The sequence below is a fragment of the Ziziphus jujuba genome, chromosome 9, assembly GCF_031755915.1.
Source record: "Ziziphus jujuba cultivar Dongzao chromosome 9, ASM3175591v1".
In the NCBI taxonomy this organism is placed as follows: Eukaryota; Viridiplantae; Streptophyta; class Magnoliopsida; order Rosales; family Rhamnaceae; genus Ziziphus; species Ziziphus jujuba.
The window spans coordinates 28,614,411-28,641,546 of NC_083387.1; positions in this window are offsets into that span (position 1 = coordinate 28,614,411).

Below are 27,136 nucleotides of genomic sequence, written 5' to 3' on the forward strand. Positions count from 1 at the left end.
TACATAAACATAAAATTTATAAAAATACACATGCACACATAATAAAGTTTTACTTCTCATTTCCTTAAGTCTCCATGAAAGAATGTTCCGTAAGAGTTGATTGCTACAAAAATAGACAAAAATATTAAATAATATCAAAAAATTTTAAACAATTTAATATAAACATTTTTTGTAATAAATAAATTCAATTTACCTCCTCATCAATTTCTATGTCACTCATAGTAGAAGAAGTTGTGTTTAGGGTCGGCTCGGGCTAGGAGAAAGGAAGGAATAATCGAATAAGTTTAATTTTAATTTTCAAAATATTAAAAAAAAAAAAAGATAATATATACAGGCCGGGTTCGGGCCGGGGTTTTTAATACCCGGCCCCGGCCCATCCCCGCTTCGGGTCTAAGAGAGTAAGCCCAAGCCCGCCCCGTCACCCCGTTTTTGCGGGGAAAAACCGCCCCGTTAGGGGCGGTGCACCGCGGTTTTGGGGATGGGTGGGGCAAATTGACATCCCTATCGAGTGGCGTCCCACGGCGCCGCTGATTAAACCGTCATCCCGGCCATGGAGGGGGGCGGCTATGGCCAATATCAAACTTACCTGCCTTCGGTCCGATGGCAACTCACGGGAGACATTACAACCTGCGCGCTAATCATATCCACATCCACCTGCACGCTAATCACATCCACAACTATAGAACATCGGTAAGTGTAAGGTGCATTGAAAACCGATAAAAATATTTTATAATATTATAACATATAGAATTTTGATAAAATATAATCAAATCGTACACCCTTACCAGTTTCATAAAATTTCATGCTCTCTTGTAATCTATCATCAAATACATCAGATTAAATATTTCAAGTCATAGCATACATAATTATTAAAAACATAAATACATTTTAAATATCTTTTAATTAAATATTTCCTTCAAATCCATAAAATTGATTCACACCAAAATAATAATAAAAAATGCATAAAAATTCATATGGAATTTAAATCACATAATGCATTATTTACATATTAAAATCTCAAAATTTAAATCAACAATAGATTTAGTAAATATTAAACCATAATCTCATAAAATTAATCTCTTCCACAACAATTCAATTTCATAAATAATTAAATGATTAAACACATACATATACATATATATATTATCCCAGTAATTTAATATAATTAATTCCTCAACCTACAAATCAATTCATACTAAATATGGTTCAAACCACATTTATTCAATTCAACACAATTTGACATCTACAATATAAATAATAATTATTTAAATATTAAATAGGCATTTTTCAGACTATCCTATTAAAATAATAATATTTTATTCAAAAATGGCATCTTTCAAAATACTTTACCATAATTTGCAAATGAGATACCAATAGAAAGCTAAAGAGGTGAGAAATACGTTACCAACTTCCGTTGGGTGCAAATCGACCGGCGGTGATTGGAAAATGGAGGGAAAGTTTCGGTCAAAGTTCAACATCTCATATCTCTCAAACAACAAGGAATTGAGCTGAATGGATTTCAAAATTGAGCTTAGAAGGTCTGAAAATATTAGAAAGGAGTATCAATTTGGCCGGATGATGATCAGATCATTGAAAAAACCAAATTTAACGTCGCCGATGACGGAGGCCCGATCTTGGCGCATCACTGGCCGACTGGGTACCAAATTTGGTGGTCGAGCTCACCGGCGACTGGGATTCACTGGTGCCGGCGTGTGTCTCTTAATGGTGGCTGGAAAAATTTAAATAGGTAGTGTCAGAGAGGTTGGGCAAAAGGGAAGGAAGGAGAGGAATAAGGAAGAAGAAGAAGCAGAAGAAGAAGAAAGAAGGAGGGGCCCCCATAGTGTTTTCCCCCACGTGGGGAAATAAAGAAAAAGAAAGAAAAAGGGAATTAAAAATAAATAAATAAATAATATTAAAATAATAAAATTTTATCATAATAATATAATATATAAAATAATAACAAAAATAATATAATATAACATTTACTTGTGGCTGACAGGTGGCATTTTCTCATTGTGACACACAGCACCATTAACTAAGTTACATGTGGCATACACTGTTCATATGTTAAAAAATAATATTAAAATAATACGATATTTGAAAAACTTTGCAGGTCCATAATTTTAAAACCACATGTCCGAATCGAGCGTGCTGCTAGTCTACAAATTCGTATCGACAAGTACTTCGCAACTATGTATGAGTCAAAACTCAATTTCACAAAAATAAAAAGTCAACTCCGGCACCCTCAAACAATTCGAACATCAACTTGTTTTGCTCACAACTTTCAAAACGTAGCTTCATTTTCGACGTGCTACTAGTTTATGGACTAGGTCGATGTGTACTTCGCAATGGTGTCTCGGTCAACCTAGAATTCTTACCAAGTCAAAAAGTCAAAATTTGACCCTTCTCGGTCAACGACGGTCAACTTGAGAAATTTCCGGTGTACTTCAGGACGGGGTGTTACACCTATGGTAGGTCCTCATCACCACACACCATCTTGACATGAAATTTCAATCTTTGATCATGCAATTTAAATTCATATTGAAGTCTACCATTTGAAATTTCAATCTTTGATCATGCAATTTAAATTCACCATTACAGTTTACCATTCGAGGGCCCATCATTGTTTAATCACCTTGGACATTTATCTCATATGTATACATGGCTTCGTTACCATTTATTGAAGTTTGAGGTTCCATTCTAAAAGATTAATCCTATAGAGAGATAACTCAAACCTCTTACATGCCCATTAAAATACCCATGTCTAAGCAAATGCGGGATTTATATTGGCATACTCTACTAAAAATTTATATGTAATTAATTTAGTTTTGATCATTTATAATAATTTTTTTTTCCATTCTGATGTTTTAAATTTACTACTTTTTAAATGTAGATGATTTACTAATTATATCAACTTCAGTTATAAAATGTAATAAATTTATTATGTGGGAACACTTAATAATTATTTTACAATAGTTATACATTTTTATTTTAACATTGCACAAGTTCATAGATAATTCAATTTAAGTTGCACGTTATTATGGGCCATTACACTATTATTTGGTGGACCATAACCCTGAAAGTCTTTATTTTATTTTATTTATTATGCAAGCCGAAAGTCTTTATTTATAAATAGGGAGTTTCTAGTTGTAATACTAAAACAACTCTATACAGTCTCAAATTTATTAAATGTACTAAAATATCTTTTTTATTTTTTTTAAATCTTAATTATTAAATTTTTTTATATTAAATTTTTTGAATTTATGCATCTTACACCGGAAACAGTCACCGCCTACAACTGCTGAGGGAGTTACCAGACCCCTCGCACTACAAAAAATAAATAAGTAAATCATGTTTTTGTTTTTTTTTGTTGTTTTTTTTTTTTTTTTTGTGGACGAAGTGGGTTAGCTCTAGTAGTAGAGTATCCCTATTTGTACCCATGAACGCATGAGTTCAAATTATACAAGAGACAGGAAAATAGGTACTTTGTATTTATGTAATTTATTAAAAAAAAATCATGTTTTTTTTTTTTCTCTCTCTTAATTGATTTATATATTATTTTGTACTACAAATACCATCTAGCGTTTGAAGAGGGTGATTGATAGTACTGAAAAACTGGACTCCGATTGGAAAGCTTTTGCCAGTGACTTTTTTCTTTTGTTTTCATAAAAGAAAATAAAAGAATACTTTAAGATTTCCCCCCCCCCCCCCCCCCAAAAAAAAAAAAAAAAAAAAAAAGCACAAAGGGATGGTGGCCGGAAATGATACCCATCGCGTCATGCCATAAGCGGTGCTAACAGTCTCTTTGCATTAATGGCAGAAAGTTTTTCAAAAAATATTTAGTTCTTTTTTTATTTTGTTTTTTTGAACTATAAAGAATATTTCCTTCTGGTTACAGGGTCAACAAATACCAGATCAAACCATCAGGCCAACACTGAAAGCGCAGTTAACCCAAAAAAATAAACTATAAAAAATATCTACTTTGAAAAGGCAAAATAAAAAGGATATTTTTGATATTTAAAATTTATGTGAGTGTAAAGAACTCAAATAGAATTGTAAAAAGAACCACTCTTATAAATATTTATTTGTAGATATTTATTTTACGGTTGTAAATGGTTCCAAAAAAAGAAAAAGAAAAAAAGATATTCTGTTCTTTAGAACTTCTGAAGATTGCAGTTCAGTTTTTGCATTCCGTAAAAAATTTCCCCTTCCCTAATGATGTAATTAAAAAAAATAAATAAATAAATAAAAATAAAATCAACAAAAACTCTTTGATGGATCCCCCGGAAACATTGATTGAACCCCTATCGGTCCACCATGAGCGTCAATCTGGTCGACTTTCCATTAGCTGTTAGAATACCTTTTGGAAATATTCAAAGACAAAAGACTAAGAGGAACAGATCAAGTAGCGAAAGCCGTGTTATTCGTGTGAGGTCATGTTTTGATCCAAAGTATTTACCTCCAAGAAATTCGCAGAAAATTACTAACTTTTGAATCTGTTAAATAATAAATATAAAAGCAAAGTCTTGATGGCCGTATTCATTAATTTATTTTGAGCCATACATGTTCGATATCACTTTTATATGTAGGAGAAATTCTTGGGTACACTGTGTACCAACGTGGCCATTGATTTGGTACACATTAACCAATTGTATTATGCCCTATGTGCATAATAATACACCTTATTTAAAATCATAGGTTATTAGCCCTAGACTACTAACACGGTTTATAATCTTCTTCTTCTCGTTATATGTTTTATTTTATTTTATTTTTTTTCACTAGTAGCTACATTGCACCGTTTTTTTCCCTTTGTCATAAATAAGAAATCTCCATGGATATAAGATCTTATCCTCTACTTCCCCTTTGAAACGTATATAAAAAATTTTACTATCAAATTGCTACTATTATGGATAGATGTTTACACAGACTGATAGAGATATGCAGATAGAACTTAATTTTGCTTTGCTATAATATATATATATATATATTAATCAAATTAGTTTTGACTCTATAAATCTAGAGAAAACTTGAAATTTTTTTTCTCTTTTATCTTTCATACAATTTTTTAGTACCCAAAAAAAATTCAATATTTGGAAAAAAATCAAAAATAAAAATAAAAATTTCACAACCGATTAGAGCCCTCAGATCACAAAGGTATGCATCAACACCAGGATCTGCATCAAAGAACTTAAATTGTTTTCTTTCAAAGAATCTTCAGTCTTTAGGCTTTTTCTTATATTTTTCTTTCAATACCAAGTCAACCCCCATTTTCATTTTTTGCCATTGGTTGGAGAGGTTTAGGAGCGAGAGAAAAAATAAAAAAAGTAGTATATATTATTAAAACTCTAACTATACACGTTGAGTTTTTTAAATGAGGTGTACTATTATTTACATATGGCATAATATCATTGGCAAATGTGTACAGATCAAAAGCGACCTTGTTACACTCAATAATATCTCTATATGTAGCCATATAGCTTAGCCACTCTTGAAATTCCCCCTTCCCAATTTATTAAAATATCAGCCACACTGTTTCTATATATTCTACCCAAAAAATTAAACAAAAACAAATACTTCTGATGAAGAGAGAAAAAAAAACAAAAAACAAAAAAAAAAACAAAAAAACAAAAAAACAAAAAACAATACTTGGAAGATGGCAATGAGTGATCCTACATATTCCCGCATTCAAGAAGGCAAACATTCTATAGCCTATGTCAAGATTAGTTCTTTATATGCAACTTTATCAGCCTAATGCGCAAAAAGAAAAAATAAAAAAAAGTAAAGTAATATATATATATATATATATATATATATATATAGGATTTCCAACTTAATTAATTTAGGTCTTTGTGTGGATAAATATCAGATTTTGTGACAATCTTTGTTCAAATCATCATAAAAATCGTGACTAACAATCATGTCTTCCGTAGTGCATGCATGGGGTAAATCAATCAATTATAGAATTTGTTCATAATTTTTTGACTGTTGATAAAGAGTCGGAATTAGTTCATACGATTAAAAAAATAAAAAATAAAAAAAGATAATGTAACGTCAATTATGGGTCTGAGACTCTGAGTCAAGCATCATGGTGAAATTGACCGTTTATCATTTTTGAGAAGAACACAATATCTCAGAAACTCTATAGTTTATCCCATCAAAAAAAAAAAAAAAGGGAAAGAAAGAACTTTGAAACACTATGATGGAAAATATTATGTTATTATACCCTCATTCTCCACCTTTTGCACGTCTTAAATTAAATAACAGTGCAAGATAATAAATTTTTTTAATAAATATATAAAAGTATAATTTGGAAAATATTATGTTTTTATTACTTTCATTCTCCACTTTTTGCACGACATAAATTAAATAAATGATACTTCAATATAACAAAATTTTTTGATAAATAATAAACTTACAATTTGGAAAATATAAATAATACTGCAATATAAGAAAATCTTTTAATAAATAAATAAAAGTATAATTTGGAAAATATAATGAGAAATTTTTTTAATAAATACTGATCTCATTGGCTGCAAAAGTAGCGCGTGCAGTCATTTAACAAAAACATAAAGATGAATTTATGTGTCAGAAAAGGAAAAAAATAAAATAAAAAACGAAAGCAAAAAAACAAGGCTGGTTAGTTGCATAAAGACCAGAAGTCTACCACTACCAAAATAATTACCAGATAGTTTATCAAAATATTCTTTGAGTACAAAAAGTTTTTTTTTTAATAGATTTATTTTATTTTTATTATCAGTTCACCGAATTGGTGTACATAGGAGATATATATATATATATATATATATACACTATATTTGCAAATGGTGTAGATAGGGTATACTCGATGTATAAAATGGAATTTTCCACAAATTAATGGACCGGAAGGGAGACATGCATCTTTATGATTTTGACTCTTATTCAAACAAAGGTTTTTCTTTCCGGTCTACTATTAATGTTACATTACAGCATGGACTCAAATCAAACTTGATGAACTTTTTTTTTTTTTTTAATAAACCGTCTTCAATAATAAATGTGTATTATTTTTTGAATAAATATATAGTTAATTTCAAAATTGTTCTTCAAACTTTATATGTTGGATAAATATATAGTTAATTTTAAAATTGTTATCCAATATTAACATTTTATGGCTATTAATTAGCATATATTTTATTAACTTTTTTTTTTTTGGGCAAAAAGATTGATATTTTGACAAAAACTGTTCTTTTTAGAAAACTCAACAATGCTTAATAGACCCTCTCCAATGGGAATGCAGAACATTATGAAAGTAAAAATGCTGTATAAGCAATATATATAGTATTTTATAGCAATTATTTTCTGAAAACCGAATAACTGATAGGAGAATGATTATATACAGGTACATACTAAGTCAATGATAGCCAAATTTCACAAGTGCACAAGTCATATTAAATAATAAAGTGATGAAAGAGTATCGTTCTCACTAATTTTGATTTTAATATTTTATTAATTATCAAAATTTTGACTAATTATAAAACATACTAATGGAATGTAACAATGAAAATTAAAAAAAAAAAAACACAAAAAATTAAATAATGAAATCGTAAACTATACAAGAATAAATGATCAGACAAAAAAATTCAAGTCACAAACACACAATTCACAAACTTAAAATGGAATTACAATCAACTTAGAAACCTAAGATTTTGACTTCCCCCCTATCCTTCCAATATTTGATTTATTAGGTTGATTAAAGACCAAAATCTATCTAATTTCTAACCTTGAGAGTTTCTAATTTAATCTAACTCCTTAATTGAAAATGAAATTAAAATCTACAAGTCCCTGATGAAGATTAGAAATTCCTTCCTAAAATTCCAAATCCTTATGCCTTAAGCTCTCTCTGTTGTTGCTACCCTAATTACTAATCAAACTTCTCAATATCAATTAGAATCAAGGTTATGTAAATCTACTAACCAATTTACCAAATTAAACTTTTCCAAATTTAAAATAGTAAATCTATCCAACGTCCAAGCAATTTCCCAAATGTAAAAATATATTAAACAATAATTACAAAATTTACACAAGAGATTGGATAGAAACAAAATAAAAATCAATCCATCAATTAAATATCATCAAGGTAAATGTTTCATTAAAATCTTAGATAACAAATTTAACTAGATATGTTCATAGTAATAGCCATAACTAAAATCAAAGAAAAAAATCCATAAAGAAAGTCATAACCTTCAATAAATAGTTCAATAAACTATATACAACTTATAGAATAAAAGATGGTAGAGAAAAACTAATTAGATGAAAGATCTTAATGCTACAATATCTTGAAAGGCTTCAATCTTCTCAATTCAAGCTTTCTTTCTTTATATCTTCTATTCTTCTTGCTAGAATCCTCCTTAATTTTTGTGCCTCCTCTTCTTCTTCATAATCCTAAAAACCAGCCACCACCCCTTTTATCTCCTTCAATCCCTTGTAGAAAAACCTTCTGAAAATGGAAGACCAACCCTTCATTTTTTGTCAAAGACACTCCTCATTTAACACCACATCATCACTTTAATTGGTCATGTGAGGAAGAGAAGAAGTAAAGGTGGCATGGAGAAGCTTGCATAGCGTGGAGGATGCATGGTTCACGCCAATTTGGCATGAAGCAATGCCTTTCTTGCTGTGAAAACAAGCTAAAATTTTGCGTGAAAGAGAGAGTGGAACTTGGAGCAATCAAAGGATAAGCCACTGTGGTGTAGCCTGAAGCCACCAACTCTACATGGACCAGCTCAATTACATGAAAAAAGAAAAAAGACGGCATGGGGAAGTTTGGACATGGCATGAACCATGGTGTAAACTGCTTCAATATGGGGTGCAAATGGTTGATTTGGTGTGGAGGTGCTTATTTGATGTGGAGCAAGGAGAAAAGGTGATGCATGGCATGAGTAGCATGGAGCTACTCTTGGACACCATTTTGGCATGGAGTGAGGCCAAGGTTGCTGTGTAGGTGGCAACAAGAATTCATGCATGCCAAGTTGGCCAAATCTTGATCTTTTCCTTTAGAAAATAAATTTTTAATTCCAAAATCATGCTCACCTACAAAAAGTAAATAAAAAGAATCAATAATATTATAAAGCTTGTATTTTTAAGCATTTAATCAGATATTAAGGACCAAATAAGTGGGTCAGAAACTCACTTATCAGTCGGTCTGATAATTTTATCATTATGATTCTTTTTATTTGTTTTAACAGTCAAGGGAGTATTTTTTATTTATTTATTTATTTTTTGGATATTCAGTAGTGGAAGTAATTGATAAGGATTTCAACTTAAAAAGTTAGGCTTAACTTTAGCCAAATGTCATTATGATAATTCTTTTTATTTGTTTTAGTAGTCGAGGGAGTAATTCTTTTTTTTTTTTTTTTTTTGGATATTCAATAGAGGAAGTAATAAATACAGGATTTTAACTTAAAAAGTTAGGCTGAACTGTAGCTAAATCATCATCATTTGACCATATAATGTTTTTTAAAATTTTCTATGGACAATTTTGGGTCTGATTTGGTATAACATACAATCAATGTTTTTTTTTTTTTTTTTGGGTGGGATATTCAATAGAGGAAGTAATTAATAAAGGATTTTAACTTAACAAGTTATGCTTAACTGTAGCTAAATCATCGTCATTTGACTGTATAATTTTTTGTTTTTAAATTTTATATCGACAATTTTGGGTCTGATTTGGTATAACATACAATCAATATTTACCCACAATTGTTGATCGATACTAATCCCTTACAATTCCATGTACCCCTAGGCATGGAGGTCCCATATTTGCTGTTAGAGAAAAATATAAATCAAATGAAAGTCCATCTTCCATCAGTTTAAGCTTTTGGGATCAGTGGTAATTCAACATGGTATCAAAGCCAAAGATCCAAGAGGTTCTGAGTTTGAAACTCAACAACTCCACCCAAAAATAAATAATAATAATAAAAAAAACAAATGTAAGGACCTAGAAAGAAGCCCAAAAGAGGCGGGCCTATATTTAAGTGGGAGTGTTAGAGAAAAATATAAATGAAACAAAAACCCACCTTCCATCAGCTTAAGCTTTTGGGATCAGTGGTATTTCAACTTGGTATCAGAGCTAGAGATCCAAGAGATCTTAAGTTCGAAACTCAACAACTCCAAATGTAAGGATCCAGAAAGAAGCTCAAAAGAAGCGGGCCTACATTTGAGGGGGAGTGTTAGAGAAAAATATAAATCAAATGAAGCTTTTGGGATTAGTGGTATTTCAACTTGGTATCAGAGCCAGAGATCCAAGAGGTTGTGAGTTCGAAACCTCCAAATGTAAGGATCCAGAAAGAAGCCCAAAAGAGGCAGGCCTACATCTGAGGGGAAATGTTAGAGAAAAATATAAATCAAATGAAAGCCCACCTTCCACTTGGTATCAAAGCCAGAGATCCAAGAGGTTCTGAGTTCGAAACTCAACAACTCCAAATGTAAGGATTCAGAAAGAAGCCCAAAAGAGGTGGGCCTACATTTGAGGGGGAGTGTTAGAGAAAAATATAAATCAAATGAAAGTCCACCTTCCATCAGTTTAAGCTTTTAGGATCAGTGGTAATTCAACACTTGCATCACCATTGGTGTCTACCATTTGAGATCACCTTGTGCTTTTATCTCATGCGCACATATAGTTTTGTTACTTCTTGTTGAGGTTTGGGGTTTTATTATAAAAAGTTAACTCTATAAGAAGATTTAAACTACCTATGTATGGTCAATGTGGGACTTATGTTTGCATATTCTATTAAAAATCCATATGTAATGAATTTATTTATTTATTTATTTTTTATCATTTATAATAATTTTTTTTTTTTCATATTGATGTTTCAAACTCAGAATCTTTCAGATGTAGATTGCTTACTTACTAAGTTAACTTAATTTGAAAATATAATGAATATATAACCGAACATATAATAATTATTTTACATTATTTATATGTTATTATTTTAACATTCCACAAGTTTATAGATAATTCAATTTAGGTTGCACATTATTATGGGCCATTACCCTCTTATTTGGTGGGTCTATAGGACTTCTGTATTTGTCTCAAAGTCCAATCAATTTGTATGGTTTTTCGGATGTTGATTGGGCAGATTGTTTTGTAACCTGACGGAGCATCACAGGGTATTGTGTCTTTTAAGGAGAAAATTGTATTTCATGGAGTTCTAAGAAACAGCCCACGATTTCTCATTCTAGTACTGAAGTAGAGTATCGATCAACTGTTGAGTTAACGTGAATCTCCTTTATTTTACGAGACATTGGTGTGGTTTTGTCCTCCCATTCATAGTTATTTTGTGATAATAACATGAGTGCCTTATATGTGTCTATAAATTGTTAGAATTTATGGATCTAAACATACATAATAAATTCCATAAATCATAAATTACTAACCTCCAAACGCAGCCATTGATAAATTACATCTTTAATCCTGCAAAATAGAAAACAATGTAAAGTAGTACCTATGGACACACTACTCTCAGATCTATGAAAATCCTAATATCAAAATACCGTATGGCATATATATGTAACACCCCGTCCCGAATCGCACCGGAATCCGTGCACGTTGACCGAGGTTGACCGTTGACCGTTGACCGAAGGGGTCAAAGTTGACTTTTTGACTCGGTGGGAATTTCGAGTTGACCAGGGTACCGTGGCGAAGTGCATGACGCCCTGAGTTCGTAGACTAGTAGCACGTCGAAAACGGAGCTACGGTTTGAAAGTTATGGGCAAAACAAGTTGAAGTGTAAACTGTCTAAAAGGTGCCGGGAGTTGACTTTTTCTTGTGATGTAATTGTGAGTTGACTCTTGTATGGTTGTAAAGTACTCGTCGATACGAGTTCATAGACTAGCGGCACGCTTAAATCGGACATCCGGTTAAAAAGTTATGGACGTTTGAAGTTTACCGGATACCGTATTATTTTAATGTTTTTGGGTCGTGAACAGTGAAATGCCACGTGTCAGCTTCTGAGTGGTCCACGTGGCATGAACAGTGTCACACAGGGTTTTAATTTTGAAAAACTCTCGGGGAAGAGAGAGAAAGAGAGAGAAGAGAGAGAAAGAGAGAGAGGAGAGAGAAAGAGAGAAAGAGGACCCGCCGGCCGCCGGCCATTTTCACGTTTTTCCGGCCTAGTTACTGTACACGCGCCGGCCAGCCAGATTGCCCACCTCATTTCCGGCAAAACCTCCAAATTTCACGGCGAACGGCCGCCGGACGCGCCCGGATCGGACGTCCGAAGTTTGGCGGCGATTTTTCCCCTCCACCGCCGGCCACCGCGAATCGGCACTATTCCGGCCGATAAACAGTACACGCGCCTGACAGCCTTGATCCTCTCCTCAAGTCCGGCCTACCCACCAAAAATCACGGCCATCGGACCACCGACGCGCCGGGATCGGAGCGTTTTCCGGCGAGGGGTCGAAAATCTTCAAACGGTGATTTCTCCGCCGTCCGACCTCCGTTTTGCTCACCGTCGGTCCCGTTGGATTGCTCTCCTCACGGTCTACAAATCTGCAAAATTTCACAGCAAACGGCCACCGCCGGAAAATACTGTTCCGGTGACGGTTGCCGGTGACGTGGCGGCCTGCCGGAAAATACTGTTCCGGCGAGTACCCGAAAATTCCGGCCAGCTCCAGTCTGCAGTGTTCGACCTCCTGAACCCAAATCCGACTTCCGTTTCCACCAATTCGCGACGGTTTGGGAGAATTGCAGAGCCGAAACCCGAAAAGCTTCCCGATAAAATTCCGACCCCGTCGGGTACGATCATCGGAAATTAAGACCGGATCTGTGATTAGCATCACTCGAGCTTCGATTCGGTATATAATTCGTAAATTTTAGTTATCGTTTGTGTTTTGACCCCCCGGGTACCGGGTATTATTTACCCGAATAAAATATTAATTTATTTGACTGTCTGTGAATTTTGTTCTAGGAGCACCGGTGAGTCGTAGAATTGATCCCGTAGTGGATCATGGGTTAATTGCGTGCTCCAGGTGAGTGACCCACCTTCAAATTAATTTTGGGGAATTTAATTGATGAATATATTATGTGTGAATTAAATATTTGGAATTTAATTTCTATGTGCCAAATATTTATTGAATTTATTGTAGAATTATTTATGAATTTATTGGATTTAAGAAAATGCGAATTCTACAATTTATGCCATGTGGAATTATTTTATGGTTTTGAGGATTTTGAAATTGGTGTGGTTTTAATGGTAAATTGGGCACGATTTGAATTTCAAATATTTCAAGGAAAATATTTGGTTATGTTGGTGATTTCAATTTTTATAAAATATGCCCATGAAATATTATGAGATTTGATTATGAGATTTTGAGCATTATTTATACTATTGGGAAAATGTGGATATTTGAATTGATGGATTTGAAAGTTGGTGGATTTGAAAATCATGAAATTTATGACATTGATTACAAAGAAATTGTGGGAAAATTTCCGGTTCAAGCGGATGGATTATGCCCGCTATGTTTATGAAAAATGTGAAATTTGTTTTATAATTTAAATTGTGGATTTTATGATTTTTAGATGCACCGTGCACGTACTGGTGTTCTGATTATGTGATATGGTATATGTGATATGGTTAGTGTGCACACGGTTGTGATTAGCGCGCAGGTGGGTGTGAGTAGCGCGCGGTTGATATTATGAGGGTGTCCTGTGGATGCCATCGGAGAGGGCGGCCACCCCCCTTTGGCCGGGACACCAGGTTAGCAGCGGCGCTGTGGGACGCCACGCGACCGTATGCCGGTTTCTTTCTATAACCTCCTGTCTGGCGGTACCTTGGGACGCTGGGTACTGTTGGCGCCACTGGTATATAGTGGGTGCATCAAATGATTTTTCAGAACTGTGTTTTAAAAATAAAATGTTTGGAAACTGAATTGGAATTAAAAATATAATTGTTACCGCTTCTGGTATTTAATTGATGTCTTGGTTTTCGGGGAATATGGATAAAGGGTTTTGTGAAAATGTTTTAAAAGGGGAACCTTTCCAACTGAGAGAATTGTAAGGGTTTTGAGAGAAAATATTATTTCCAAATAATTATTATTTATATACCTATTACCGTGGTATTATATTGTATAGTAGTAGGGTCGCTCACTGAGATGATTAGCATCTCACACTCTTAAATTCCGTTCCTCTAGGTACCAGGTTGTCGGTGTTCATTCGGAGCGGACTCGATCTTCATCGCTGTTTTACTTCGTGAAGTACCCTGTTCTTCTTTATTGCAGTTGTACTATTTCTTTCACTCTTGTTGTATTTATTATGCACTGGATTACTGTATTTATTTTGAAGTGCTGAAATTTGTGGAACCAACTTGTAGTACTGTGGGAGGAATAAGGGGACAATTTTAGAAGTGTGTTTTCAGTGCAGGTAAATTTGTGGTAAGTAAATCCCTTAGGGGAGGCTCTGCCGGATTTTCCGTTGGAGAGTTCGGTAGGGTTTCCCTGGGATCAGGGCTGTCTAGGGTTCCGGGGAAGGAATTCTGGACGGGTCCTGACAGTTGGTATCAGAGCTCTAGGTTCTAGTATTTCGAAGGGACTGTGCATTGTTGTGCATCCTATCCGTGTTTAATCTCTCGTTTTACCCGTGTGAAAGCTTTCTTTCCGTTTGTCTCGAAGTAAATTCGTTGCCCGAGTTTGAATAACTCTAATCTTCGAGGGTGTCAATTAGGATCATCTAGCCTAACGGGGAATTCCTATGGCCTAGTCGATGGTCGAGGATGCCTTTTCTTTTTGAAGGTCAAGCTTATCATCGTGAATGGTATCCGTTTCGTTCATGGAGAAGAATGATGATTGCCTAAGGATGTGTGTCGATCGATTTCAAGGCGTCAAAATATTTTCCCGATCGATTATCAAAATTTAAATGCTTTTCAAGGTGTTTTATTCAAGTATTTTTGGTTTGTGTTCATACATGTATCTGTATGTTATATTGTTTGATATTATACTGCACCATATGGAGGCGGCGAACCAATGTGGTCCATGTAGAGCTAGCCCCATGATCATGTTGCCTACGAGCCCGGGAAATTGGACGGCCAATATAGGCAACCACCCTGGTTTGTATTGGTAGCAGAGTGTCGGCGACAGTTGGAATCATGGATTACGTAACATGTAGAAGGTGTCGTACGTACCTCCATTACAAGCGTGCATATTTTATTTTATGCTATGGATTTTAAGATATGAATTTCAATGTGGAGTTTTAACAATTGCCTATGCAAGTTAGGTATATTTGAAAAATATATTTTATTATTTGTTTATTGTTATGGTTTTTTCCAAGAGCGACTTAAGGGTTAAGTATCGCCAGTCGAGAATCCAAAGCAGGGTATCGTTGAGTTCAAAAAGCAGATCTTAAAGGAAGCACGCGATTCAAAGTATGCGATACACCCCAAGGGTACCAAGACGTATGGAATGCTCACTGGATGACATGGTGGTTTGGCACGATAAAGGAAGTTGCAAGATCCGAATAAAGGTACTTAAGTCACCGACAAGTAAAGTAGGGAGATGTAAATATGGATTTCGTTCTTAAACTATCGTTCACAAAGAGAAGGTACGACAGCGTTTAGAGAATCAAGCAAGCTCCGGATAGCAACTAAAGTTCTACTTGGTGGTTGATGAGGTTAATGAGATGAGGATGATTCCTTAGGCATGGTTGGATGTTTAAGCATGGTTATTTTCATTCTAGAAGCTAAGATCTTGATATCTTATTTCCTTGGAGATTTAAGGTTCGTATTGGTGGTGCTTTATCGATTCAAGGTGGTTGATATTGTTGGTGATAATTTACAATGATAAGGAGTATGATTTTTGGGACGTAGTTAGAATTTAAGAAGTGTAGAATACTTTATTGGGTTAAGGATCTAGTGATTTGTTCATAGTATTGGTGGTGATGCTAGAATTAAGATTTAAATTTCTTATTGCTTGAGGTGTGGATTCATGGAATTTATTTGAAATAAGGGAAACTTAGGATTTTCAAGAATGGTATTTGGATGTTGAGAATTTTATTCATGACCTTGATGAATTTAGTTAAAAGAAAGATTGATGTTTGTGGAGGTTAAGACTATTGGTTAATCAATGAGGAGCAAGGGTTTTATAATTGTAAGTACTAGGAGGGTAATCGAAGATAAGTGAATTAATCTCAACCTTAACTTGGTGATACCAATATTTGAGGAAATTAGACTTAAGTTCTAATCTTACCTTTTAAAGTGCTGATCGAGTCACGAGAGTTGGTTGTTGGTTTAAGGATGCATGCTTTAGATTCTCGTGGACCAATTTGAATATCCTTAATTAGTGGGCATGAGAATGAAAGTTGCACAAGAGGAAAGTTAAAGTCACTATTAGGCGTGATGGTAGTGTAGTGATAGTGGATAAGGCCTCTAGTATACTTGCTAAGTTACGCTGCCGACAAGTGGAAGCGGGAAAGCAGACATCGGCATGCAGCGTAATTCATGTGTTGTTGCTACAAAAGAACATCGAATACCTGTCAGTCGAGGAAGCGATGTGGAAACTCGAGGCACTACTTGTATGGAGCCACATGCCAAATCTATACCGACCACAAGAGCCTCAAGTATATTTTCACACAGAAGGAGTTAAATATGAGGCAAAGGCGATGGATGGAGTTGTTAAAGGATTATAACTGTGTGATTGATTATCACCCGGGTAAGGCGAATGTAGTGGCAGATGCCTTGAGTAGGAAGGCTACTGGATCTCTTGCTCACGTCCAAGTCATCCAACTACCTCTCATGGTGGAGTTGAAGAAGATGGGGGTGTTAATGCATATGCATCCTTCAGGAGTTCTCATGGCTAGCTTCCAGGTACGACCGGTGTTGGTGGATCGTATAGTAGAGACCCAAATGGAAGATCCTAAGTTGAGGACAATTAAGGGCAAGGTACAAGAAGGTCTTGATCCGGAATTTTCCATAAGGAGGGATGGAGCCCTCGTGTATAAAGGACGACTTTGCGTTCCGGATATCCCAGGACTCAAGAAGGAGATTTTGGAGGAGGCGCATAGCTCGATGTATGCGATGCATCCTGGGAGTACCAAGATGTATCGGACGCTTGTTAAGTATTATTGGTGGATTGGTATGAAGAGAGAAGTGGCAGACTTTGTATCAAAGTGTTTGATTTGTCAACAAGTGAAAGCAGAAAGACAGAAGCCTTCGGGACTACTCCAACCTTTACCGATTCCCGTGTGGAAGTGGGAAGAACTCAACATGGACTTCGTATTCAAGCTTCCTTCCACACCTAGAAGGTACGACGGCATTTGGGTAATCATTGATCGTCTCACCAAGTCGGCACACTTCCTACCGGTACGAGAACGTTTTTCGCCCGAGAAGTTAGCCCAGTTGTTCGTGCAACGCATTGTAAGTCTTCATGGAGTACCGTTAGCCATCGTCTCCGATCGAGATCCGCGCTTTACTTCACGACTATGGCGGAAGTTGGCTGATGCACTAGGAGCAAGACTTAACTACAGCACCGCTTTTCACCCACAATCTGATGGACAAGCAGAGCGCACAATCCAGACATTAGAAGACATGCTAAGGTCTTGCATTATGCAATTTAGCGGTAGCTGGGATGAACAACTGCCACTGATAGAGTTTGTCTACAACAACAGTTATCAAGCGAGTACTGGAATGTCCCCGTATGAAGCTTTATATGGGAGGCAGTGTCGGACACCTTTGTGTTGGAGTGAGGTAGGAGAAGAGAGGCTCCTTGCAACAACTAATGCGGTCGGATCTGAGTATTTAAGGATGACCTTGGACAAGGTGAAGATCATTAGGGATCGATTGAAGGTTGCCCAAGATAGACAGAAGAGTTACGCCGATGTGCGTAGAAAGGATTTGGAATTCGAGGTAGGAGATTGGGTATTCCTAAAACTATCTCCATGGAAAGGAGTAGTACGTTTTGGACGACGAGGTAAGTTGGGTCCTCGTTATATTGGGCCTTACGAGGTTACGGAGAGGATTGGCCCGGTGGCGTATAGGTTGGCGTTACCGGAAGAGCTAGCTCGAGTACACAACGTGTTTCATGTGTCGATGCTACGGAAGTATATTGCAGACCCTTCGCACGTACTCGAGAGTCCGGATATAGAGATAAGGGAAGATCTTTCGTATGTGGAGCAGCCAGTACAGATTTTGGATCGCGAGGAACGCACGCTACGCAACAAGACTATTCCTCTAGTTAAGGTCTTATGGCGGAACCACTTGGTCGAGGAAGCAACGTGGGAACCCGAAGCACAGATGCGTGAGCAGTACCCGTATCTGTTCCAGTGACGTGCGAAAATTTCGAGGACGAAATTTTTGTAAGGGGGGAAGGCTGTAACACCCCGTCCCGAATCGCACCGGAATCCGTGCACGTTGACCGAGGTTGACCGTTGACCGTTGACTGAAGGGGTCAAAGTTGACTTTTTGACTCGGTGGGAATTTCGAGTTGACCAGGGTACCGTGGCGAAGTGCATGACGCCCTGAGTTCGTAGACTAGTAGCACGTCGAAAACGGAGCTACGGTTTGAAAGTTATGGGCAAAACAAGTTGAAGTGTAAACTGTCTAAAAGGTGCCGGGAGTTGACTTTTTCTTGTGATGTAATTGTGAGTTGACTCTTGTATGGTTGTAAAGTACTCGTCGATACGAGTTCATAGACTAGCGGCACGCTTAAATCGGACATCCGGTTAAAAAGTTATGAACGTTTGAAGTTTACCGGATACCGTATTATTTTAATGTTTTTGGGTCGTGAACAGTGAAATGCCACGTGTCAGCTTCTGAGTGGTCCACGTGGCATGAACAGTGTCACACAGGGTTTTAATTTTGAAAAACTCTCGGGGAAGAGAGAGAAAGAGAGAGAAGAGAGAGAAAGAGAGAGAGGAGAGAGAAAGAGAGAAAGAGGACCCGCCGGCCGCCGGCCATTTTCACGTTTTTCCGGCCTAGTTACTGTACACACGCCGGCCAGCCAGCCAGATTGCCCACCTCATTTCCGGCAAAACCTCCAAATTTCACGGCGAACGGCCGCCGGACGCGCCCGGATCGGACGTCCGAAGTTTGGCGGCGATTTTTCCCCTCCACCGCCGGCCACCGCGAATCGGCACTATTCCGGCCGATAAACAGTACACGCGCCTGACAGCCTTGATCCTCTCCTCAAGTCCGGCCTACCCACCAAAAATCACGGCCATCGGACCACCGACGCGCCGGGATCGGAGCGTTTTCCGGCGAGGGGTCGAAAATCTTCAAACGGTGATTTCTCCGCCGTCCGACCTCCGTTTTGCTCACCGTTGGTCCCGTTGGATTGCTCTCCTCACGGTCTACAAATCTGCAAAATTTCACAGCAAACGGCCACCGCCGGAAAATACTTTTCCGGTGACGGTTGCCAGTGACGTGGCGGCCCGCCGGAAAATACTGTTCCGGCGAGTACCCGAAAATTTCGGCCAGCTCCAGTCTGCAGTGTTCGACCTCCTGAACCCAAATCCGACTTCCGTTTCCACCAATTCGCGACGGTTTGGGAGAATTGCAGAGCCGAAACCCGAAAAGCTTCCCGATAAAATTCCGACCCCGTCGGGTACGATCATCGGAAATTAAGACCGGATCTGTGATTAGCATCACTCGAGCTTCGATTCGGTATATAATTCGTAAATTTTAGTTATCGTTTGTGTTTTGACCCCCCGGGTACCGGGTATTATTTACCCGAATAAAATATTAATTTATTTGACTGTCTGTGAATTTTGTTCTAGGAGCACCGGTGAGTCGTAGAATTGATCCCGTAGTGGATCATGGGTTAATTGCGTGCTCCAGGTGAGTGACCCACCTTCAAATTAATTTTGGGGAATTTAATTGATGAATATATTATGTGTGAATTAAATATTTGGAATTTAATTTCTATGTGCCAAATATTTATTGAATTTATTGTAGAATTATTTATGAATTTATTGGATTTAAGAAAATGCGAATTCTACAATTTATGCCATGTGGAATTATTTTATGGTTTTGAGGATTTTGAAATTGGTGTGGTTTTAATGGTAAATTGGGCACGATTTGAATTTCAAATATTTCAAGGAAAATATTTGGTTATGTTGGTGATTTCAATTTTTATAAAATATGCCCATGAAATATTATGAGATTTGATTATGAGATTTTGAGCATTATTTATACTATTGGGAAAATGTGGATATTTGAATTGATGGATTTGAAAGTTGGTGGATTTGAAAATCATGAAATTTATGACATTGATTACAAAGAAATTGTGGGAAAATTTCCGGTTCAAGCGGATGGATTATGCCCGCTATGTTTATGAAAAATGTGAAATTTGTTTTATAATTTAAATTGTGGATTTTATGATTTTTAGATGCACCGTGCACGTACTGGTGTTCTGATTATGTGATATGGTATATGTGATATGGTTAGTGTGCACACGGTTGTGATTAGCGCGCAGGTGGGTGTGAGTAGCGCGCGGTTGATATTATGAGGGTGTCCTGTGGATGCCATCGGAGAGGGCGGCCACCCCCCTTTGGCCGGGACACCAGGTTAGCAGCGGCGCTGTGGGACGCCACGCGACCGTATGCCGGTTTCTTTCTATAACCTCCTGTCTGGCGGTACCTTGGGACGCTGGGTACTGTTGGCGCCACTGGTATATAGTGGGTGCATCAAATGATTTTTCAGAACTGTGTTTTAAAAATAAAATGTTTGGAAACTGAATTGGAATTAAAAATATAATTGTTACCGCTTCTGGTATTTAATTGATGTCTTGGTTTTCGGGGAATATGGATAAAGGGTTTTGTGAAAATGTTTTAAAAGGGGAACCTTTCCAACTGAGAGAATTGTAAGGGTTTTGAGAGAAAATATTATTTCCAAATAATTATTATTTATATACCTATTACCGTGGTATTATATTGTATAGTAGTAGGGTCGCTCACTGAGATGATTAGCATCTCACACTCTTAAATTCCGTTCCTCTAGGTACCAGGTTGTCGGTGTTCATTCGGAGCGGACTCGATCTTCATCGCTGTTTTACTTCGTGAAGTACCCTGTTCTTCTTTATTGCAGTTGTACTATTTCTTTCACTCTTGTTGTATTTATTATGCACTGGATTACTGTATTTATTTTGAAGTGCTGAAATTTGTGGAACCAACTTGTAGTACTGTGGGAGGAATAAGGGGACAATTTTAGAAGTGTGTTTTCAGTGCAGGTAAATTTGTGGTAAGTAAATCCCTTAGGGGAGGCTCTGCCGGATTTTCCGTTGGAGAGTTCGGTAGGGTTTCCCTGGGATCAGGGCTGTCTAGGGTTCCGGGGAAGGAATTCTGGACGGGTCCTGACAGTTGGTATCAGAGCTCTAGGTTCTAGTATTTCGAAGGGACTGTGCATTGTTGTGCATCCTATCCGTGTTTAATCTCTCGTTTTACCCGTGTGAAAGCTTTCTTTCCGTTTGTCTCGAAGTAAATTCGTTGCCCGAGTTTGAATAACTCTAATCTTCGAGGGTGTCAATTAGGATCATCTAGCCTAACGGGGAATTCCTATGGCCTAGTCGATGGTCGAGGATGCCTTTTCTTTTTGAAGGTCAAGCTTATCATCGTGAATGGTATCCGTTTCGTTCATGGAGAAGAATGATGATTGCCTAAGGATGTGTGTCGATCGATTTCAAGGCGTCAAAATATTTTCCCGATCGATTATCAAAATTTAAATGCTTTTCAAGGTGTTTTATTCAAGTATTTTTGGTTTGTGTTCATACATGTATCTGTATGTTATATTGTTTGATATTATACTGCACCATATGGAGGCGGCGAACCAATGTGGTCCATGTAGAGCTAGCCCCATGATCATGTTGCCTACGAGCCCGGGAAATTGGACGGCCAATATAGGCAACCACCCTGGTTTGTATTGGTAGCAGAGTGTCGGCGACAGTTGGAATCATGGATTACGTAACATGTAGAAGGTGTCGTACGTACCTCCATTACAAGCGTGCATATTTTATTTTATGCTATGGATTTTAAGATATGAATTTCAATGTGGAGTTTTAACAATTGCCTATGCAAGTTAGGTATATTTGAAAAATATATTTTATTATTTGTTTATTGTTATGGTTTTTTCCAAGAGCGACTTAAGGGTTAAGTATCGCCAGTCGAGAATCCAAAGCAGGGTATCGTTGAGTTCAAAAAGCAGATCTTAAAGGAAGCACGCGATTCAAAGTATGCGATACACCCCAAGGGTACCAAGACGTATGGAATGCTCACTGGATGACATGGTGGTTTGGCACGATAAAGGAAGTTGCAAGATCCGAATAAAGGTACTTAAGTCACCGACAAGTAAAGTAGGGAGATGTAAATATGGATTTCGTTCTTAAACTATCGTTCACAAAGAGAAGGTACGACAGCGTTTAGAGAATCAAGCAAGCTCCGGATAGCAACTAAAGTTCTACTTGGTGGTTGATGAGGTTAATGAGATGAGGATGATTCCTTAGGCATGGTTGGATGTTTAAGCATGGTTATTTTCATTCTAGAAGCTAAGATCTTGATATCTTATTTCCTTGGAGATTTAAGGTTCGTATTGGTGGTGCTTTATCGATTCAAGGTGGTTGATATTGTTGGTGATAATTTACAATGATAAGGAGTATGATTTTTGGGACGTAGTTAGAATTTAAGAAGTGTAGAATACTTTATTGGGTTAAGGATCTAGTGATTTGTTCATAGTATTGGTGGTGATGCTAGAATTAAGATTTAAATTTCTTATTGCTTGAGGTGTGGATTCATGGAATTTATTTGAAATAAGGGAAACTTAGGATTTTCAAGAATGGTATTTGGATGTTGAGAATTTTATTCATGACCTTGATGAATTTAGTTAAAAGAAAGATTGATGTTTGTCGAGGTTAAGACTATTGGTTAATCAATGAGGAGCAAGGGTTTTATAATTGTAAGTACTAGGAGGGTAATCGAAGATAAGTGAATTAATCTCAACCTTAACTTGGTGATACCAATATTTGAGGAAATTAGACTTAAGTTCTAATCTTACCTTTTAAAGTGCTGATCGAGTCACGAGAGTTGGTTGTTGGTTTAAGGATGCATGCTTTAGATTCTCGTGGACCAATTTGAATATCCTTAATTAGTGGGCATGAGAATGAAAGTTGCACAAGAGGAAAGTTAAAGTCACTATTAGGCGTGATGGTAGTGTAGTGATAGTGGATAAGGCCTCTAGTATACTTGCTAAGTTACGCTGCCGACAAGTGGAAGCGGGAAAGCAGACATCGGCATGCAGCGTAATTCATGTGTTGTTGCTACAAAAGAACATCGAATACCTGTCAGTCGAGGAAGCGATGTGGAAACTCGAGGCACTACTTGTATGGAGCCACATGCCAAATCTATACCGACCACAAGAGCCTCAAGTATATTTTCACACAGAAGGAGTTAAATATGAGGCAAAGGCGATGGATGGAGTTGTTAAAGGATTATGACTGTGTGATTGATTATCACCCGGGTAAGGCGAATGTAGTGGCAGATGCCTTGAGTAGGAAGGCTACTGGATCTCTTGCTCACGTCCAAGTCATCCAACTACCTCTCATGGTGGAGTTGAAGAAGATGGGGGTGTTAATGCATATGCATCCTTCAGGAGTTCTCATGGCTAGCTTCCAGGTACGACCGGTGTTGGTGGATCGTATAGTAGAGACCCAAATGGAAGATCCTAAGTTGAGGACAATTAAGGGCAAGGTACAAGAAGGTCTTGATCCGGAATTTTCCATAAGGAGGGATGGAGCCCTCGTGTATAAAGGACGACTTTGCGTTCCGGATATCCCAGGACTCAAGAAGGAGATTTTGGAGGAGGCGCATAGCTCGATGTATGCGATGCATCCTGGGAGTACCAAGATGTATCGGACGCTTGTTAAGTATTATTGGTGGATTGGTATGAAGAGAGAAGTGGCAGACTTTGTATCAAAGTGTTTGATTTGTCAACAAGTGAAAGCAGAAAGACAGAAGCCTTCGGGACTACTCCAACCTTTACCGATTCCCGTGTGGAAGTGGGAAGAACTCAACATGGACTTCGTATTCAAGCTTCCTTCCACACCTAGAAGGTACGACGGCATTTGGGTAATCATTGATCGTCTCACCAAGTCGGCACACTTCCTACCGGTACGAGAACGTTTTTCGCCCGAGAAGTTAGCCCAGTTGTTCGTGCAACGCATTGTAAGTCTTCATGGAGTACCGTTAGCCATCGTCTCCGATCGAGATCCGCGCTTTACTTCACGACTATGGCGGAAGTTGGCTGATGCACTAGGAGCAAGACTTAACTACAGCACCGCTTTTCACCCACAATCTGATGGACAAGCAGAGCGCACAATCCAGACATTAGAAGACATGCTAAGGTCTTGCATTATGCAATTTAGCGGTAGCTGGGATGAACAACTGCCACTGATAGAGTTTGTCTACAACAACAGTTATCAAGCGAGTACTGGAATGTCCCCGTATGAAGCTTTATATGGGAGGCAGTGTCGGACACCTTTGTGTTGGAGTGAGGTAGGAGAAGAGAGGCTCCTTGCAACAACTAATGCGGTCGGATCTGAGTATTTAAGGATGACCTTGGACAAGGTGAAGATCATTAGGGATCGATTGAAGGTTGCCCAAGATAGACAGAAGAGTTACGCCGATGTGCGTAGAAAGGATTTGGAATTCGAGGTAGGAGATTGGGTATTCCTAAAACTATCTCCATGGAAAGGAGTAGTACGTTTTGGACGACGAGGTAAGTTGGGTCCTCGTTATATTGGGCCTTACGAGGTTACGGAGAGGATTGGCCCGGTGGCGTATAGGTTGGCGTTACCGGAAGAGCTAGCTCGAGTACACAACGTGTTTCATGTGTCGATGCTACGGAAGTATATTGCAGACCCTTCGCACGTACTCGAGAGTCCGGATATAGAGATAAGGGAAGATCTTTCGTATGTGGAGCAGCCAGTACAGATTTTGGATCGCGAGGAACGCACGCTACGCAACAAGACTATTCCTCTAGTTAAGGTCTTATGGCGGAACCACTTGGTCGAGGAAGCAACGTGGGAACCCGAAGCACAGATGCGTGAGCAGTACCCGTATCTGTTCCAGTGACGTGCGGAAATTTCGAGGACGAAATTTTTGTAAGGGGGGAAGGCTGTAACACCCCGTCCCGAATCGCACCGGAATCCGTGCACGTTGACCGATGTTGACCGTTGACCGAAGGGGTCAAAGTTGACTTTTTGACTCGGTGGGAATTTCGAGTTGACCAGGGTACCGTGGCGAAGTGCATGACGCCCTGAGTTCGTAGACTAGTAGCACGTCGAAAACGGAGCTACGGTTTGAAAGTTATGGGCAAAACAAGTTGAAGTGTAAACTGTCTAAAAGGTGCCGGGAGTTGACTTTTTCTTGTGATGTAATTGTGAGTTGACTCTTGTATGGTTGTAAAGTACTCGTCGATACGAGTTCATAGACTAGCGGCACGCTTAAATCGGACATCCGGTTAAAAAGTTATGGACGTTTGAAGTTTACCGGATACCGTATTATTTTAATGTTTTTGGGTCGTGAACAGTGAAATGCCACGTGTCAGCTTCTGAGTGGTCCACGTGGCATGAACAGTGTCACACAGGGTTTTAATTTTGAAAAACTCTCGGGGAAGAGAGAGAAAGAGAGAGAAGAGAGAGAAAGAGAGAGAGGAGAGAGAAAGAGAGAAAGAGGACCCGCCGGCCGCCGGCCATTTTCACGTTTTTCCGGCCTAGTTACTGTACACGCGCCGGCCAGCCAGCCAGATTGCCCACCTCATTTCCGGCAAAACCTCCAAATTTCACGGCGAACGGCCGCCGGACGCGCCCGGATCGGACGTCCGAAGTTTGGCGGCGATTTTTCCCCTCCACCGCCGGCCACCGCGAATCGGCACTATTCCGGCCGATAAACAGTACACGCGCCTGACAGCCTTGATCCTCTCCTCAAGTCCGGCCTACCCACCAAAAATCACGGCCATCGGACCACCGACGCGCCGGGATCGGAGCGTTTTCCGGCGAGGGGTCGAAAATCTTCAAACGGTGATTTCTCCGCCGTCCGACCTCCGTTTTGCTCACCGTTGGTCCCGTTGGATTGCTCTCCTCACGGTCTACAAATCTGCAAAATTTCACAGCAAACGGCCACCGCCGGAAAATACTGTTCCGGTGACGGTTGCCGGTGACGTGGCGGCCCGCCGGAAAATACTGTTCCGGCGAGTACCCGAAAATTTCGGCCAGCTCCAGTCTGCAGTGTTCGACCTCCTGAACCCAAATCCGACTTCCGTTTCCACCAATTCGCGACGGTTTGGGAGAATTGCAGAGCCGAAACCCGAAAAGCTTCCCGATAAAATTCCGACCCCGTCGGGTACGATCATCGGAAATTAAGACCGGATCTGTGATTAGCATCACTCGAGCTTCGATTCGGTATATAATTCGTAAATTTTAGTTATCGTTTGTGTTTTGACCCCCCGGGTACCGGGTATTATTTACCCGAATAAAATATTAATTTATTTGACTGTCTGTGAATTTTGTTCTAGGAGCACCGGTGAGTCGTAGAATTGATCCCGTAGTGGATCATGGGTTAATTGCGTGCTCCAGGTGAGTGACCCACCTTCAAATTAATTTTGGGGAATTTAATTGATGAATATATTATGTGTGAATTAAATATTTGGAATTTAATTTCTATGTGCCAAATATTTATTGAATTTATTGTAGAATTATTTATGAATTTATTGGATTTAAGAAAATGCGAATTCTACAATTTATGCCATGTGGAATTATTTTATGGTTTTGAGGATTTTGAAATTGGTGTGGTTTTAATGGTAAATTGGGCACGATTTGAATTTCAAATATTTCAAGGAAAATATTTGGTTATGTTGGTGATTTCAATTTTTATAAAATATGCCCATGAAATATTATGAGATTTGATTATGAGATTTTGAGCATTATTTATACTATTGGGAAAATGTGGATATTTGAATTGATGGATTTGAAAGTTGGTGGATTTGAAAATCATGAAATTTATGACATTGATTACAAAGAAATTGTGGGAAAATTTCCGGTTCAAGCGGATGGATTATGCCCGCTATGTTTATGAAAAATGTGAAATTTGTTTTATAATTTAAATTGTGGATTTTATGATTTTTAGATGCAC